General features: G+C 34.7%; 1 protein-coding gene across 1 annotated transcript in view; it reads left to right on the forward strand.

Annotated features, from left to right (window-relative positions):
* Positions 1-14,700, forward strand: part of DCC (DCC netrin 1 receptor) — a gene marked incomplete at its 5' end in the record, with an annotated part of 954,021 nt that overhangs the window by 269,390 nt on the left and 669,931 nt on the right. The window lies entirely within an intron of this gene.

Here is a 14,700-nt window from a genome sequence, read left to right on the forward strand (position 1 = left end):
CAACACTCTGCTGAGTGCCGAGTATACAATGAAAGGTAGAGATGCTCCTTGACCACTCAAAGAGGTCATGTTGTAATAGAGGAGAGAACATAAATAAAATTTAAGTAGGGACTATGAGAGAGGGAGGTAGAGAGAGAGAGAGAGAGAAACAGAGAGAGAGAGAGGTGTGTGTATATAATTATATATGTATATATACATATGTATATTTGTAAATGGATGATAATCTCTCAAAGGGTAAGACTCCAGCAGCTGAGTGGCTTACATAAGGCTATCTGTACAAAATAAGATTTAAGCTATTGGCTTTTTTGGTTTATTTTTAATAAATTTTATTCATTTTTATATCATCACAATTTTTCCTGGTAGCACTCTCCTTCTTTTCCCAAAGGGCCATACCATATAACAAATAGCATTTTTGTAAAGACAAAAAAGAAAAAAGAGAAAAATCAGTGTGATTGGTACATTGAAAATGTCTTAAAATATGAGAAATATATAACACCTGTTGAACTCCAACCTATGAAAAGGAATAAGATGGAAGTATCTTCTCACTTCTTTTCTTTCATGACAGTCCTGTTCTTTAGAATTCTGCTATTTTTCATTTTTTGTAGTTGTTCTTTCTGTTTATATTAGTGTAGTAATTGTGTGTGTGAGTATAAAATCTCTGCTTACCTCTCTCTGAATCATTTCATGTATATCTTTCCATGGTTCCCTGTAATCATCACATTCATCATTTCTTTCAGCATAGCAATATTCCATTACATTCACATACCACCATTTGATTAGTCATTCACCCAGTTGACGTATATCTATTTTGCTTCCAATTCTTTGTGATTAAAAAAAATGTTCCTATCAATATTTTGGCTTCTATGGGAATTATCTTATTAATGGCTTTGTTGGCATATAAACTTAGTGTTGGAATCTCTGGGTCATTTTGTTTACTTTATTCATATAATTCCAATATTCTTCCCAGAATGTTTGTATTGATTCATAGCTCCACCAAATATTCACTAGTGAAACTATTTCCCTCAAATCATCCAGCCTTGGCTATTGTATCTTCTGTAATTGCTTCTTTCTTTTTTGGTTAGAGGTTCTTAGATGTATATGATCAGTTTCTCTTATTTTTAATGGTATTATCTTTAGTATTAAAGTCACATCCATTTTGAATGTACTGTGGAATATAGTGGAAAGTATTGTTCTAAGTCTAATTTCTACCATACTGCTTTTTGGTTTTCTCTTGTAGGTTTTATTTTAATCAAATAAGAGTTATTTCTTAAGGAATATTTTTTTCCATTTATCTAACACTGCTTTATAGACTTCTTTTGCTTCTGATTCTCTTTTGTAGTCTGTTCTATTGAACTACCTATTTTTTTTTAAACAGTATCAGATAGTTTAGTTTGAGATGTGGTATGATATTCAGAAATGTTGTTCTAAATGTGTCCCTATCTCTTTTCATTACTTCCCATGTTATTCTAATATTTTAAATGAATTTTATTATTTTGTTTATTTCTGTAAATTATCCCTATTTAAGTTGTTCTTCATTAATTTAATTATTTATTATTAATTAATATTAATTAATTACATTTCAACCCTTTGTAATGTAATCTACACAAATATTTTATGTGCTTTGGTAGATTAATTCTTAGATTTTAAACTAGATATTTACATTGAGATCTCCATTTTCATTTTTGCCTTTCAGATTTTGAAGTTCTTATAGAGAAATGCTATTGGTTTTGTGGGTTTATTTTGTACCCTATAGTTTTGTTGAAAGAAATAATATTTGCTTGTGTTTTTAAATAGATTTTTATGGTATGGAATTAAGTCCCTCTAACTTTATATTTTGTAGGACTTTTAGCATAAAAGAGTTTTCTACTTTGTCAAAGGATTTTTTTTTGCATCTATTGAGACAATATGTGGCTATTGGACATCTGTGTTTTGATTTTTGATGTGATCAGTTCTGTTGATTGTTTTCCTAATATTGAACTATCCTTGCAACCCTAGGATAAATCAAACTTGGTTGTGATGAAATGATTTCTTGGATGAATCACTTTAGTCTAACACAATATTATTTAAAATTTTGAATTGATATTCATTGATGTTATTGGTCTAGAATTCTCTTTCTGTGCTTTATCCTTCCCTGATTTAGGTATTAGGGCTCTTTTGGTCTCAGAAAAGAAATATAGTCAAATGCTTTCTTTCTCAATTAAAACAAAATTTTGTTGCTGATTACTCTTTAAAAGTTTAACAAAATTTTTCTGTTATTCCTTTGAGACCCAGAATCCTTTCCTTCTTCCCCCTTTGGTAGTGTCTTCAGATTCAATTCTATGCCTTTTTTATTGCATTACTTATGTCACTATTTGCTTTTCTGTCAATTTGGTTATTTTATATTTTTCAAGGTGTTCCTCTATTTTTTTATGTTCTCCATTTTGTTAGCATATAACTGTGCAAAGTAGGTTCTAGTAATTATTTTTACTTCTTTTTCTTTTGTTGAGATTTCAACTTGTTTGTTATTTTAATGATTTGATTATCAGTCCTCTTCCTTTTCATCAGATCAGTTATAGTTCTATCAAATTATTAGTATTTTCAAAGAACTAGATTTATGTTTTGTAATTTCTATAGCTATTTTGTTACTAGATTATGCATTCTATTTTTTTCACATGTACTCTTTGGAGCTTGTTTCACATTTGTTTATATTTGGCTATCTAATTTTTTAAATTGAGTATTCAGTTTGCTATTCATTTCTCTTGTTAAAAATTGTTGATGTGTTCTTATAATGATATTATTTTTCTTCTGATCAATTGTTATTAATTGTTTCTATGGCTCATTTTTGATCCACATATTATGTAAGATTCCAGTATTAAATTCCCGGAATTTTTGTTTGTGCTCCCTGAACTCATTACTATTTTCATTGTATGTTCAGTAAAAGCTATGTTTAATATTTCTGCCTTTTTTTTGTTGGCAATATCTCTATTCCTTAGCACACATTTGATTTTTGTAAAAGTTTCATGTGGTGCTGATATATTTTATATGTGTATATATGTGCATATATATGTATATATGTATGTATGTGTATATGTGTATAAATACACACACACACATACACACACACACACACACACACTCACATACTTACTTATGGGCAGCTAGGTGTCACAATAGATAGAGCACTAGCCCTGGAGTCAGGAGAACCTGAGTTCAAATCTGGCCTGAGACACTTACTACCTGTGAGACCCTGAGCAAGTCATTTAACCCTGTTTGTCTCAGTTCCTCAATTGTAAAATGAGCTAGCAAAGGAAATAGCAGAACATTCAAGTATCTTTTTACAAGAAAACCTTAAATGGGTTCATGCAGAGTTGGATAAGACTCAAATGACTCAACAACATACATATGTAAACATGTATGTATATATGTGCTTATGTGTATGTATATGTTAGCAGTCCCATTTAGCAGACACCATAAGTCTTTCAACTCCAGTATTTCCATAAATTTATCCAATTTTATATTTTCCTCTTTGTCTTTTCTTTCTGTTGGATTTATTCAAAACAGAGACAGGGACATTGAAATTTCCAGCCACTATTGCATTGCTACTGTGTCTTCTTACAGTTAGTTAATTTTTCTTTTAGAAATGTATGTGCTAAGGCATCTGAAGCACGTAAGTTTCACATTGATATGCATTTGTTGTCTATGATTCCTTTCAGCATAGTGGAGTTCCCTTGTTTGTCCTTTTTTATATTGTGAACATTTGCTTTCCTTTGCCTTAATAAGCATGATTGCAATTTCTGAAGAAAAAGAGCATTATTTGCACTGGCTCTTCTATTCCCCTCACCCTCAATCCCCTCCCTTCCTAGTTTGTTTGCACCTCTTTCCTTAGTTTTGTTGAACTTATAAGCTATTTTTTCTCTCTTCTTTTTATCCAACTTTTTGGTAGACATTGAATAGTCATTGGATAGTAGTACCTTCCCCTCATCCCAATTAAATAGTCAAGTAAAATTCCTATTTATGTCCTCTTAATTTTTATTGGTTAGTTTTTTTTAATTTAATTTATGTGCCTTTTTACAAAATAAAACAATGGTCAGCATTTATGTAGTACTTTAAGGTTTGTAGAGTACTTTAGAAATATTATTTTATTTTATCTTTACTGCAATCCTAGGAGTTAGACACTCTTCTTATTAAAGTCTGAGGCTTAATTTGAATTCAGGTCTCCTGACTCCAGGTCCAATACTCTATACACTGTGCCACATAGCTGGCTATGATAGCTTGACTTTTATTCTTTGTTTCATATCTTTCATACTCATTTATTTCTTCTTTTCTCTCTGTATTCCTCATGAAATTAACATATATAAGGTACTTATTTTGGGTCCACTCTTCTAAAGTTCCTATGCTATTACCTTGTGGTTTTCCCTCAGTCCCCTTTTTCTTTTGTGCTTCGCTCATATAAATATTAAATTCCTTCAGGTGATAGAAACAATATTGCCCTGCACTAAGAATTTTCCTAGGTCCCTCATTGTGAAGTTCATTGTTAACCTATGCTCTTTTCCTGGCCATTTTTAATCCATTTGCCTTGAGATCTCTTTCCTGGGTCCATGCCCTCCCACTTTACTGGGTGTCAGCTGCTCCCAGGAGCTCTGATCCCCCTTATCATGAGAAAGAACGAGTGGTCTCTCTAAGCACCAAATCTCTCCAGGTTATACACATTGTAAGGTCCCCATCTCCCTTTACAGAATATTTTGTACATTTCTCCCCTCCTGTTTCAGTCTTTCTCTTTTCCTTGTCACTAACTGCCACCTAGTCAAACACATTAGTTCTGCCTGAGTTACCTTTATTCCTCAATTATCTGTTTGAACTTTGCTACAGCAGAGAGTAGTCACACTACTGCCCCAGCAAGGATAAACTTCTACTTTATTATCGTTATTATTCCCATGGTATTAGGAGAAATGGAAGAGTACTGTTGACTTCTTTTGCAAGGCTATGGGCTAGATTGTGAAGCCCTGCTGAAGCAAGAGCCTTTTAGGGCTTATCTATTGTTAGTTAATTGGACTGCCATTTCATTAGTGCTCTTGGTATCCCAGAAAGGGGTAGCATCTGAAATTACCTTATCGCTTGCTCATTATTCCTATTGGGAGAGACTCGAGAGAGGTCATGAGTATCAGAAAAAAATCTTTAGTCCTTTTCATCCCCATCTTGTTGGTCATCTGACCCTAATTTGAGTATTGGAGGAAGTCAGGAAAACTTAGAGGAATAGGTGTGGGACAGGGTACATTCCAAGCATGAAAGTTAGTGAAAAGTCACACAGCGAGTAGATAGAATGTCAAGTGTAAGAAAAATCAAGTAGACCCATATATTTGGGTGGTAGAATGTGTGTAGAGAAGTAGAGTATAAGATGACTGGAATTATAAGAGGGACCCAAGTTGTGAAGTGATTTAAATATAAAACAGAAGACTTAATATTTGATTCTAGAAATAACAGTAAAATATTGTAGTTTATTTAGTAGGGGAATGTAAAGTCAGATCTATCCTTTTAAGAAATTCATGAAGTCGTCTTAGTTGGAATGGTCAGAATCTAGGGAAAAAAATAGAACATCAAGATGACAATTGAAATTTTCCATGTGAGTGTTGATATGAGAAATTGAACCATAATGAGGATATGTGAATAGAAAGAAGAAAGCACATATGACAGATGCTATGAAGTTATAAATGCCAGATTATGGCATGAACTTGGAAAAGTATAATGAGTGAAATTAAGGAGTTGAGGATGACATTGAGGATGTGATTCTGAGTGACTGGGAGGATGGTGGAATCCTTGAAAATGACAGGGACATTTGGAAGAGGGAAGGTTTTAGATGGAAAGATAACAAGTTCTAATTTTGATGTGGTGAGTTTGAAATGCCTAAAAGACATCTAGTTCAAGATGTCCAAAAAAGAAAATTGGTAATTCTTATGAGAGCAACTTGTCCTGAATATATGTATTCTGGGAATAGATGATCATTGAACCCACAGAAGCTGATGAGATCACCAAATGAGATAGTATAGAGTAAAAAAAGAAGAGAGCCTAAGATAGAGGCTTAGTGGATATGACACAGGCAAAGAACCAAAAAATACAACTGAGAAGCTGTCAGTTAGTTAGAAGGAAAACCAAGAGAGGAGGATGATGAAAGTCCAAAGGGCAAAGAGTATCCAAGAGTTGAGGGGGATCAAACATGTCAAATGCTACATAAAGGTCAAAAAGGATAAGAATTGCGAAAAGACCCTAAGATTTAATGTATAAGTTTGAAACTTTAACATTGGTAAGTTTGAAAAGAACAGTATTTATTGACTAATGGCAATTTCTAATAGTAGTTAGAAAACATTTCCTCCATAAGCTGAGGCTCACTTTTCCACAAATGCACACAAGCATCATCAGTGGGAAGAATGGGCACAAACAAGATAAACTAACAGAAACATATATATATATATATATATATATATATATATATATATATATATATATATACACACATAAGAAATGTAGATAGCCCGGGCAACTTATTCTTCCATTGATTCAAGGCCCTAGTTGCCTTTATCCTTTGATAATGCCTTCATTCTGGCTCCCCATGGCACAAAATATTTACTAAGGAAGTGGCTATTCTAGATTCTCTGAGCCTTCTCCCTTTTCTCCATAGTTTGAATATTTAAGGTTAGGGCTATCTTTCACTCAATTCATGAAGTTCCTCCTGTCTCATACTCTTAGAGTATATATCTTGGTTTTTAAGATGCTTGCCTCTGGTGAATAACTAGCTGCCCTCTTAAAGAGTGTAAATGATTCTTTACACTTTGTTTTAGTCCTCAGTCCCACATTATTTCTGTTATACACTCATTACATTGTAGAGTTTTATCAAATTGGCTGAAGGGGAGTCAACTGATGAGAGGTCTCCTGATCAACTCCTCTCCCACACACCTCACTATTAGAATAAACCTATTTTCTTTTGACTTCATTTTATTTGCATGTGATTTGGAGAATCCAGTTTCCTCTTTCCATTCAGGCATTATTTGGCTAACTAAGTATTGTGGGTGAGCAGTATGGGAAATAGAGTCCCTGGATTCTAATTTTGGATCAGACATGTTGTGTTCTTGTGTAAGTCACCTCACCTATCCCAGGGCTCAATTACCTGATGTAGAAAATGACAAGTTTAGAATAAATCATCTACAGGCTTTCTTTCAGTGGCAACGTTCTTTCAGAGAAATGCTGATCATCCAAAAGAAAACAAACCTTTATGGGTTGAAGTAAAAATCATTTAGCATTAGGCTCACCCTATACCCATATGTTTCTAACTGGCTGAAGATATATAGCAAATCAAAACAAAAATGTTAAACTGGAATTAATTCATAAGGAGAATTGAACAGGGTCTTTGATGTTTTAGGGTGGCCTCTAGAATTCAGTATAGGAAAGGCTAAACATGAATCTGTGGACCATTGTCGTCAGTGTGAACCCATGTCACCTTGTTTATGCAGCTACAAAATCTTAAAAACAGATCTCTAGTGGTAGACTCAAGGCTTTGGGAAGAAAATTATGTGTTACCTAGTCCTTAACCTTTTAAAAATGGAATTGACTTTTGGTATGTCATGTTATATTCTATTTGGATGTGGATTAGCCCATGCACAAAACTACTTTGTTACCTTATACATAGACATTTAAAAGTCCTTTATATTTCTTTCTTGAGAGAAGTATTTAGTGATTTTCTAACATGACTTGTGCTTTCTTTTTTTTTTCTTCCTGGCTCTTCATTTTGCTTTTTCCTTAGAACACACCTAAAAAGTAAAGAGCATGTCTCTCATATGAAGGGTTTAGATTTCAGTATTCTTCAACCTTTCTGCAGTCCACTTTGTTAGTGAACAATACACAGACATACATGCTTATATTTGTTTTAGATGTGTATATGTAGAGATATAGACATAGATATACAGAGAGAGAGGGAAAGTATGTGTTTCAGCATTATTATGAAACATTATTAAAAATAATTAATACTCCAATGGATTTACAATCTTGTCAATGAGAATGCCTTTCCAGTGATACAGATATTAACCAGGTATACATGTCCATTCTATATTATTTATCTACAGTCTCCTATAAGTTTTATACTTGGGGTCCACCCAATATGCTGGGGACCTTCCTCATATGTTTCTTTTGACATTAAGAGGATACCAGTAGAACATGGGAACTATTCATTGGTTATACATATTTTTTGCCATCTTACTAGTACTTTCTTCTATAGTAATATTGAGAATATTAAAATTCTGTTAAAATTTTCCTGACAAATGACTCTGAATTCTAGGATTTGAAATTAGTTTTACTATTTCTCTTGCAACCTGACAATATACCAACTCAAAAAATAAATAAATTAATTAATTAATTAATAAAGGCTGGAGAAAATTTTACATCTTAGTAGTATGATGGGCCTACTTCTAACTGCAGCATTGCTGCAAAATAGGAGCCACCATAGTTGTGACCTGCTAGCTTAAGTCATTTTACTGCCATGAGGAGTGAGACTTCTGAATTTGTATATGAAAATTGGAGTTCTAATAAAAGGCACACAAATACAAAGTATTAGACATCATAGCCCTATTCTAATATGCTTCTGTGGATTATTTTCAGAGAGAGGCCTTTTTGACTATACTAGTGAAACCCTGAAAGAAATCCCTCCACTCTTATGGACTTTTCTTTCCCCCCTACCTTTAGCTTCCTTCATTTCTTCAAATGTTGGCAATCCTCAGAGTATGGCTCATCTGAAGCTAGCATGTTGTGGGTAGCACAGTGTTCTGTTTAAGTGCCTGTGACCTCTCCTGCAGAGTGAGCATACTTTCTCTGGTTTTTCGTTAGTTCCTCTCTGTGATACCATTTTGTTTAGTGTTCTGTGCTGTTCCTCTTTTATCCTTCAAAAGGGTTGGAGGGAAACACAAAAAAGGCAAAAAAAAAGTTACCTAGATGTTTCTCTTCTGTAAAATTATAGAGTTGCATAAGATGATCTTTAAGGTTCCTCGAGGGTCTAAAGTTCTACAGTTCTTAGATTCCAGGGACTACCTAAAGAATCAGGGTTTCCTTCCTGAAGTCTACAAATTGTATTTAGTAATAAGTTGAAAAGTTAAAGCCTCAGGATATGAATTTTTGAAGAGAAGGGAAGTATTGATGATAACATATCAAATAATTTGCTTGAATCTGATCTTACAATGTTTTTTTTCCCTGCTGCCCACCATTAGAGTAAATATACTTTGCCCAAGATTATTCCATATGATATCTGGGGGTGAGGGTAGGACTGAGGTTGGGGATGAGATTCTCAGACAAAGAAAATTTTAAAGAGAACACTAGGACCATAGACAAAAAGTACAGTGAAAGGATAAAATGAATGCCCACACAGAGAAGAAAAATGGATTAAAGCAACTCTAGATCAGCTCTCTTATATCTACTATCTGTTGGTGATATAAATTACCATGAATTCATTTTTTTAGCTTTTAAAAAATTTCAATGATATCTTTTATCCCAATTGCATGTCAAGATAATTTTTGGCGTTCATTTTTATAAGATTTTTCCCAAATTTTTCTCCCACCCATCCCATCTTCCTAAAATGGTAGGTAATTTGGTATAGGTTAGAACATATTTCCATATAAGTCACAGTTGTGAAAGAAGAAACATATCAAAAGAAAAAAAAGTGAAAAAGAATAAAGTAAGTGAAAAAGCATACTTTGATCTGCATTCAGAGTTCATCTGTTCTTTATCTGGATGTGGATAACATTTTCCTTCATGAATCCTTTGTTCTTGTCTTAGATAAGTATATTGCTGAGGAGACTGTAGTCATTCATAGTTGATCATCACACAATGTTGCTGATATTGTGTACAATGTTTTCCTGCTTCTGCTCATTTCACTTAGCTTCAGTTCATACACGTTTTCCAGGTCTTTCTGAAATCTACCTGTTCATCATTTCTTATGGCACAATAGTATTCCATTACATTCATATTCCACAGCTGGTTAAACATTTCTCAATTGATAGGCATCCCCTCTATCTCCAATACTTTGCCACCATGAAAAGGGCTGCTATACATCTTTTTGTACATGTAGGTCTTTTTTTTCCCCTTTTTCAATCATCTCTTTGGAATACAGATATAATAATGGTATTGCTGGATCAAAAGGTATGCACAGTTTGGTTGCCCTTTGGGCATAGTTCCAAATTGCCCTTCAGAATGGTTGGATCAGTTCACAACTCCACCAACAGTACGGTAGTGCTCCAATTTTTCCACATCCTCTTCAACATTTATCATTTTTCTTTTTTTGTCATATTAGCTAATCTGATAGGTGTGAGGTGGTACCTCAGAATTGTTTAATTTATATTTTTCTAATAAAAAAGTGATCTAGAGCACTTTTTCATATGCCTATAGATAGTTTTGATTTCTTCATCTGAAAACTACTTGTTTATATCCTTTGACCATTTATCAATTGGGTAATGCCTTGTATTCTTATAAATTTAGTTCCTCTATGTATTTGAGAAATTAGGTCTTTATCAGAGACACTTGTGTAAAGATTGTTTTCCAGCTTTCTGCTTTCCTTCTAATTTTGGTTGCATCATTTTTGTTTTTGTTTTGTTTTGCTGTCTGTGTACAAAAGTTTTGTTTAGCTTAATATAATCAAAATGATCTATTTAACATTTTGTGATGCTCTGTTTCTTGTTTGATCATGAACTTATAATTCACTTAACTTCTCCTTTAAGAATTTGGATGTAATACCACTTGGTGCATATGTTTAGTATTAATTAGTATTCATTGTCTATGAATTAGTATTCATTGTCTGTTATAACTTTTAGCAAGATGTAGTTTCCTTCCTTATCTCTTTTAATTAGGTCTATTTTTCATTTTGCTTTGTCTGAGATCAGGATTGCTTTCTTTTTTTTTTTTTTTACTTCAGCTGAAGCAGAACATATTCCTCTTCAGCCTTTTACCTTTATTCTGTGTATATCTCTCTCCTTCAAATGTGTTTCTTGTAAGCAACATATTGTAGGATTATGGTTTTTGATCCACTCTGCTATCCACTTCTATTTTATGGGAGAGTTCATTCCATTCACAGTCACAGTTATAATCATTAACTGTGTATTTTCCTCCAACCTTTTTTTCTCATGTTTGCCTTCTCCCTCCTTTTACCCACCTCATCAGTGTTTTGCTTCTGTCTACCATCTCCCCCAGTCTGCCCTAATCAGTCTCACCCACTTCTTCTCATCCTACTTCTTTGTCGGGTAAGATTGATTTCTATATTCAACTGATTATGCATATTATTTCCTCTTTGAGCTAATACTAATGAGAGTAAGATTCAAGCAATGCCCAATGCCCATCTTCCCATTTTCCTCTCCACTGCAATAGGTTTTTCATGCCTCTTGATATGAAATAATTTACCCCATTCTACCTCTCCCTTCCTTCTGCATCCAGTATACTCCTCTTTCTCATCCCTTAGTTATTTTTCATGTCATTCTCTCAAATTCACTTTATACCTATACCCTTTGTCTATGTGTATTCTTTCTAGCTGTAGTTCTAGTGGTACTATTTTTAATAATTACAAGTATCATCTTCCCATGTAAGGATGTAAATAATTCATCTCCATTGATACCTTTTTTTTCTTCTCCCTTTTTTTTCCTTTTTAGGCTTTTCCTGGCTCTTGATAATGAAGAATTTTGTTTTCAATTCTGGTCTTCTCCTTATGAAAGCTTGAAATCCTATTTCATTGAATGACCATTTTCCCCATGAAGTATTATGTTTAATTTTGATGGGTAGGTGATTCTTGATTGTACTTCTAGCTCCTTTGCCTTCTAGAATATCATATCCCATGACCTCCAAGTCTTTAATGTTGCAGCTGCTACATCCTGGGTAATCCTGATTGTGGCTCCCCTATATTTGAATTGTTTCTTTCTGGGCACTTGCAGTAGGTTTTCCTTCATCTGATAGTTCTGTAATTGGGCTATAATGTTCCTTGAAGTTTTTATTTTGCAATCTCTTTCCTGTGGTGATCAGTGGATTCTTTCAATGCCTATTTTGCCCTCTGGTTCCAGGATATCAGGACAGTTTTCCTTCATAATTTCTTGAAATATCCTGTCCAGGTTCTCCTTTTCATTATGGCTTTCAGGTAATCCAATGATTCTTATATTGTCTCTCCTGGATCTATTTTCCAGGTCAGGTTTTTTATTTTCATACAGAATTTTACATTTTCTTCTATTTTTTTCATATTTTTGAATTTATTTATTTGATTCTTGTTACATATAGTCATTAGCTTCCATGTGCCCAATTTTAACTTTTAAGGAGTTGTTTTCCTCAATTAGCTTCTGTATTTCCCTTCCTATTTGGCCAATTGTACTTTTTAGGGACTTGTTTCCTTTAGTGGATTTTTTTATCACCTTTTCCGTTTGGCCAATTCTACTTTTTAAGCAATTGTTTTCTTTTTCCAAGCCATTAACTTTTTGTTCATAATTCTCTTTCATCACTCATTTTTTCTTCCATTTTTTCTTCTGCCTCTCTTATATGACTTTTAAGCTTTTTGAGCTCTTCCATGAGTTCTTTCTGAGAACACTTTCTGTTTTTCTTTGGAGTTTTGCCCATAGGAATTTTGACATTGTTGTCCTTTTCTGAGTTTGTGTCTTGATCTTCTGTGTCACCATAATAACTTTCTACGGTCAGATTCTTTCTTTGTTTTGTTCTGTTTTTTGTTTTGTTTTGTTTTGTTTTGCTTTTGCTCATCTTTTCTTTACCTTTTTCCTTTCTTTTAAATTTGAGCCCTGCTGTCAGGGTGGAAGGGGCACTGTCTCAGGCATCTTGTGCCAGGGTCTGCAGGCCTGGCTGTTTACCTAGTGTGGCACTGATATTGCCCTGAGGCCCACTCAGGACCCTCTTGTCTGGTGCTGTGCTGAAGGAGCAAGGTAGAAGTGGATGGCTGGCGCTCCCGGAGACCATTGGGTCTAGCACATTACTTGGTGCTAAGCGGGTGACCTAGTGCTAGTGTCCAGTGTGTGCCTAGTCCAGTGGGGTGTGTCTGTATTTCCCAAGGGCTACAATGAAGTACTGGCTGTCTGGCACTGACTTGGCTCCCTATTTACCTGGGGCACATAGATGTTCTCAGATCTGGAGTCTGCTTATTCCCCTGGCTATGCTGAGGTACATGGTGGGAGGGGGGGTCCTGGTGTTGGTGTTTGCCTACTCCATTTCACTTGCTGCTGGCTTATGCTTCCTGTCCTGAACTGTGTTCCCCTTTTGCCTGAGTGAGACAGACCCTTCTTGCCAATCTCCCAATTTTTTGTTGGCTAAAGGATTGTTTCACCCAGTCTTGCTGGTTCTGCTGTTCCAGGATTTGTTTCAGGGTGTTATTTTATAGTTTTTTTTTGGAGGTGAATATGGGAGAATTATAGGGATTTACTGCTTACTCCACCATCAAGGCTCCCAGGACCATGAATTCACTTATACTTGATAAGAAAATGAACCCCAGTTCATCCATAGTCCCTCCCCTAATCTCAAGTCCTGCATCACAAACTGCCTATTGTTAATTTCCAAATGGGTGACCCAGAGGCATCCTAAATCCTTCTTTCTCACTTTCTTCTTTATGTAAACCATACCACCACCATTCCAGTTATACAGATTCAAAATCATAGTCATCCTTGACTCTCCATTCTCCCTCATCTCTTATATCCAGGCAGCTGCCAAGTCTTGTTGATATCTACAATATCCCTTTTCACACTGCATCCCTTTCTCACTACTCACTTAGCCTCTACCCTAGTTCAGGTCCTTTTAACTTTTCACCCAACTGTAGTAATGTGTTCTCCAGTGTATTCTCCATAGTGTTACCACACTGATACTCTTCAAATTCATATTTCCCCATATCACCCACAATCTCAAGTTTCAGTGGCTATTCACTGTCTTGAGAATAAATATAAAACCCTTTTGGTTGTTGTTCAGTCATTCAGTCATACCCTTTGTGACCCCAAGAACCATATTACACCAGACTTTTCTATCCTCCACTATCTCTCAGTCTGTCCAAGTTCAAGTTTATTGTTTCCATGACATCATCTATCCATCCAATCCTTGGCCACTCCCCTTTCCTTTAAGCCCCATTCACAACCTGGATCCAAATTAACTTCCCAAGCTTATTGTGCATTGTTCTCCTTCATACTCTCTATGTTCTATCCAAATTGTCCTGCTTTGCTCTATCCCATATGCAGTAATCCTCTCATCACTATACTTTTTTTTTCAAAGACTGTTCTTCATGCCTAAAAATTGCTCCTTCTTCACCTCCACTGCTAAAAATCTGTTTCTTCCTATAAGACGCAGTAGGAGTCACCTTCTACGTGAGGCTTTAATTTATATTCCCAGGAGCTAGTGCCTCCCCAAAACCCAATAACTTTGCTTTTGTTTTCTACATGTTATTTTTACTTATTTGTGTATTTTGTTTCTTCAAATAGAATGAAAGTCTAAGATTAGTTTCTTTTTTGTCTTTGTATACCCAGCAACTAGTATATTGCCTGCCTGGTAAATAAGAGGTACTTGAATGTTTGTCAGATTGAATTGAATTGAATTGAACAGTGTTTTCCAAGCTAAAGTTGGCCAGAGAATATTTTAGGGTTTGGAAAATATTGACAGAAACTTTACATGCTGTTTCAGGGGGATTTCAGAGGGGATAATGTTTATATTTCACAATTACATTTGGCTTCAAAT

The sequence above is a fragment of the Vombatus ursinus genome, unplaced genomic scaffold (assembly GCF_900497805.2).
Source record: "Vombatus ursinus unplaced genomic scaffold, bare-nosed wombat genome assembly UNPS02014791.1, whole genome shotgun sequence".
Taxonomy (NCBI): Eukaryota; Metazoa; Chordata; class Mammalia; order Diprotodontia; family Vombatidae; genus Vombatus; species Vombatus ursinus.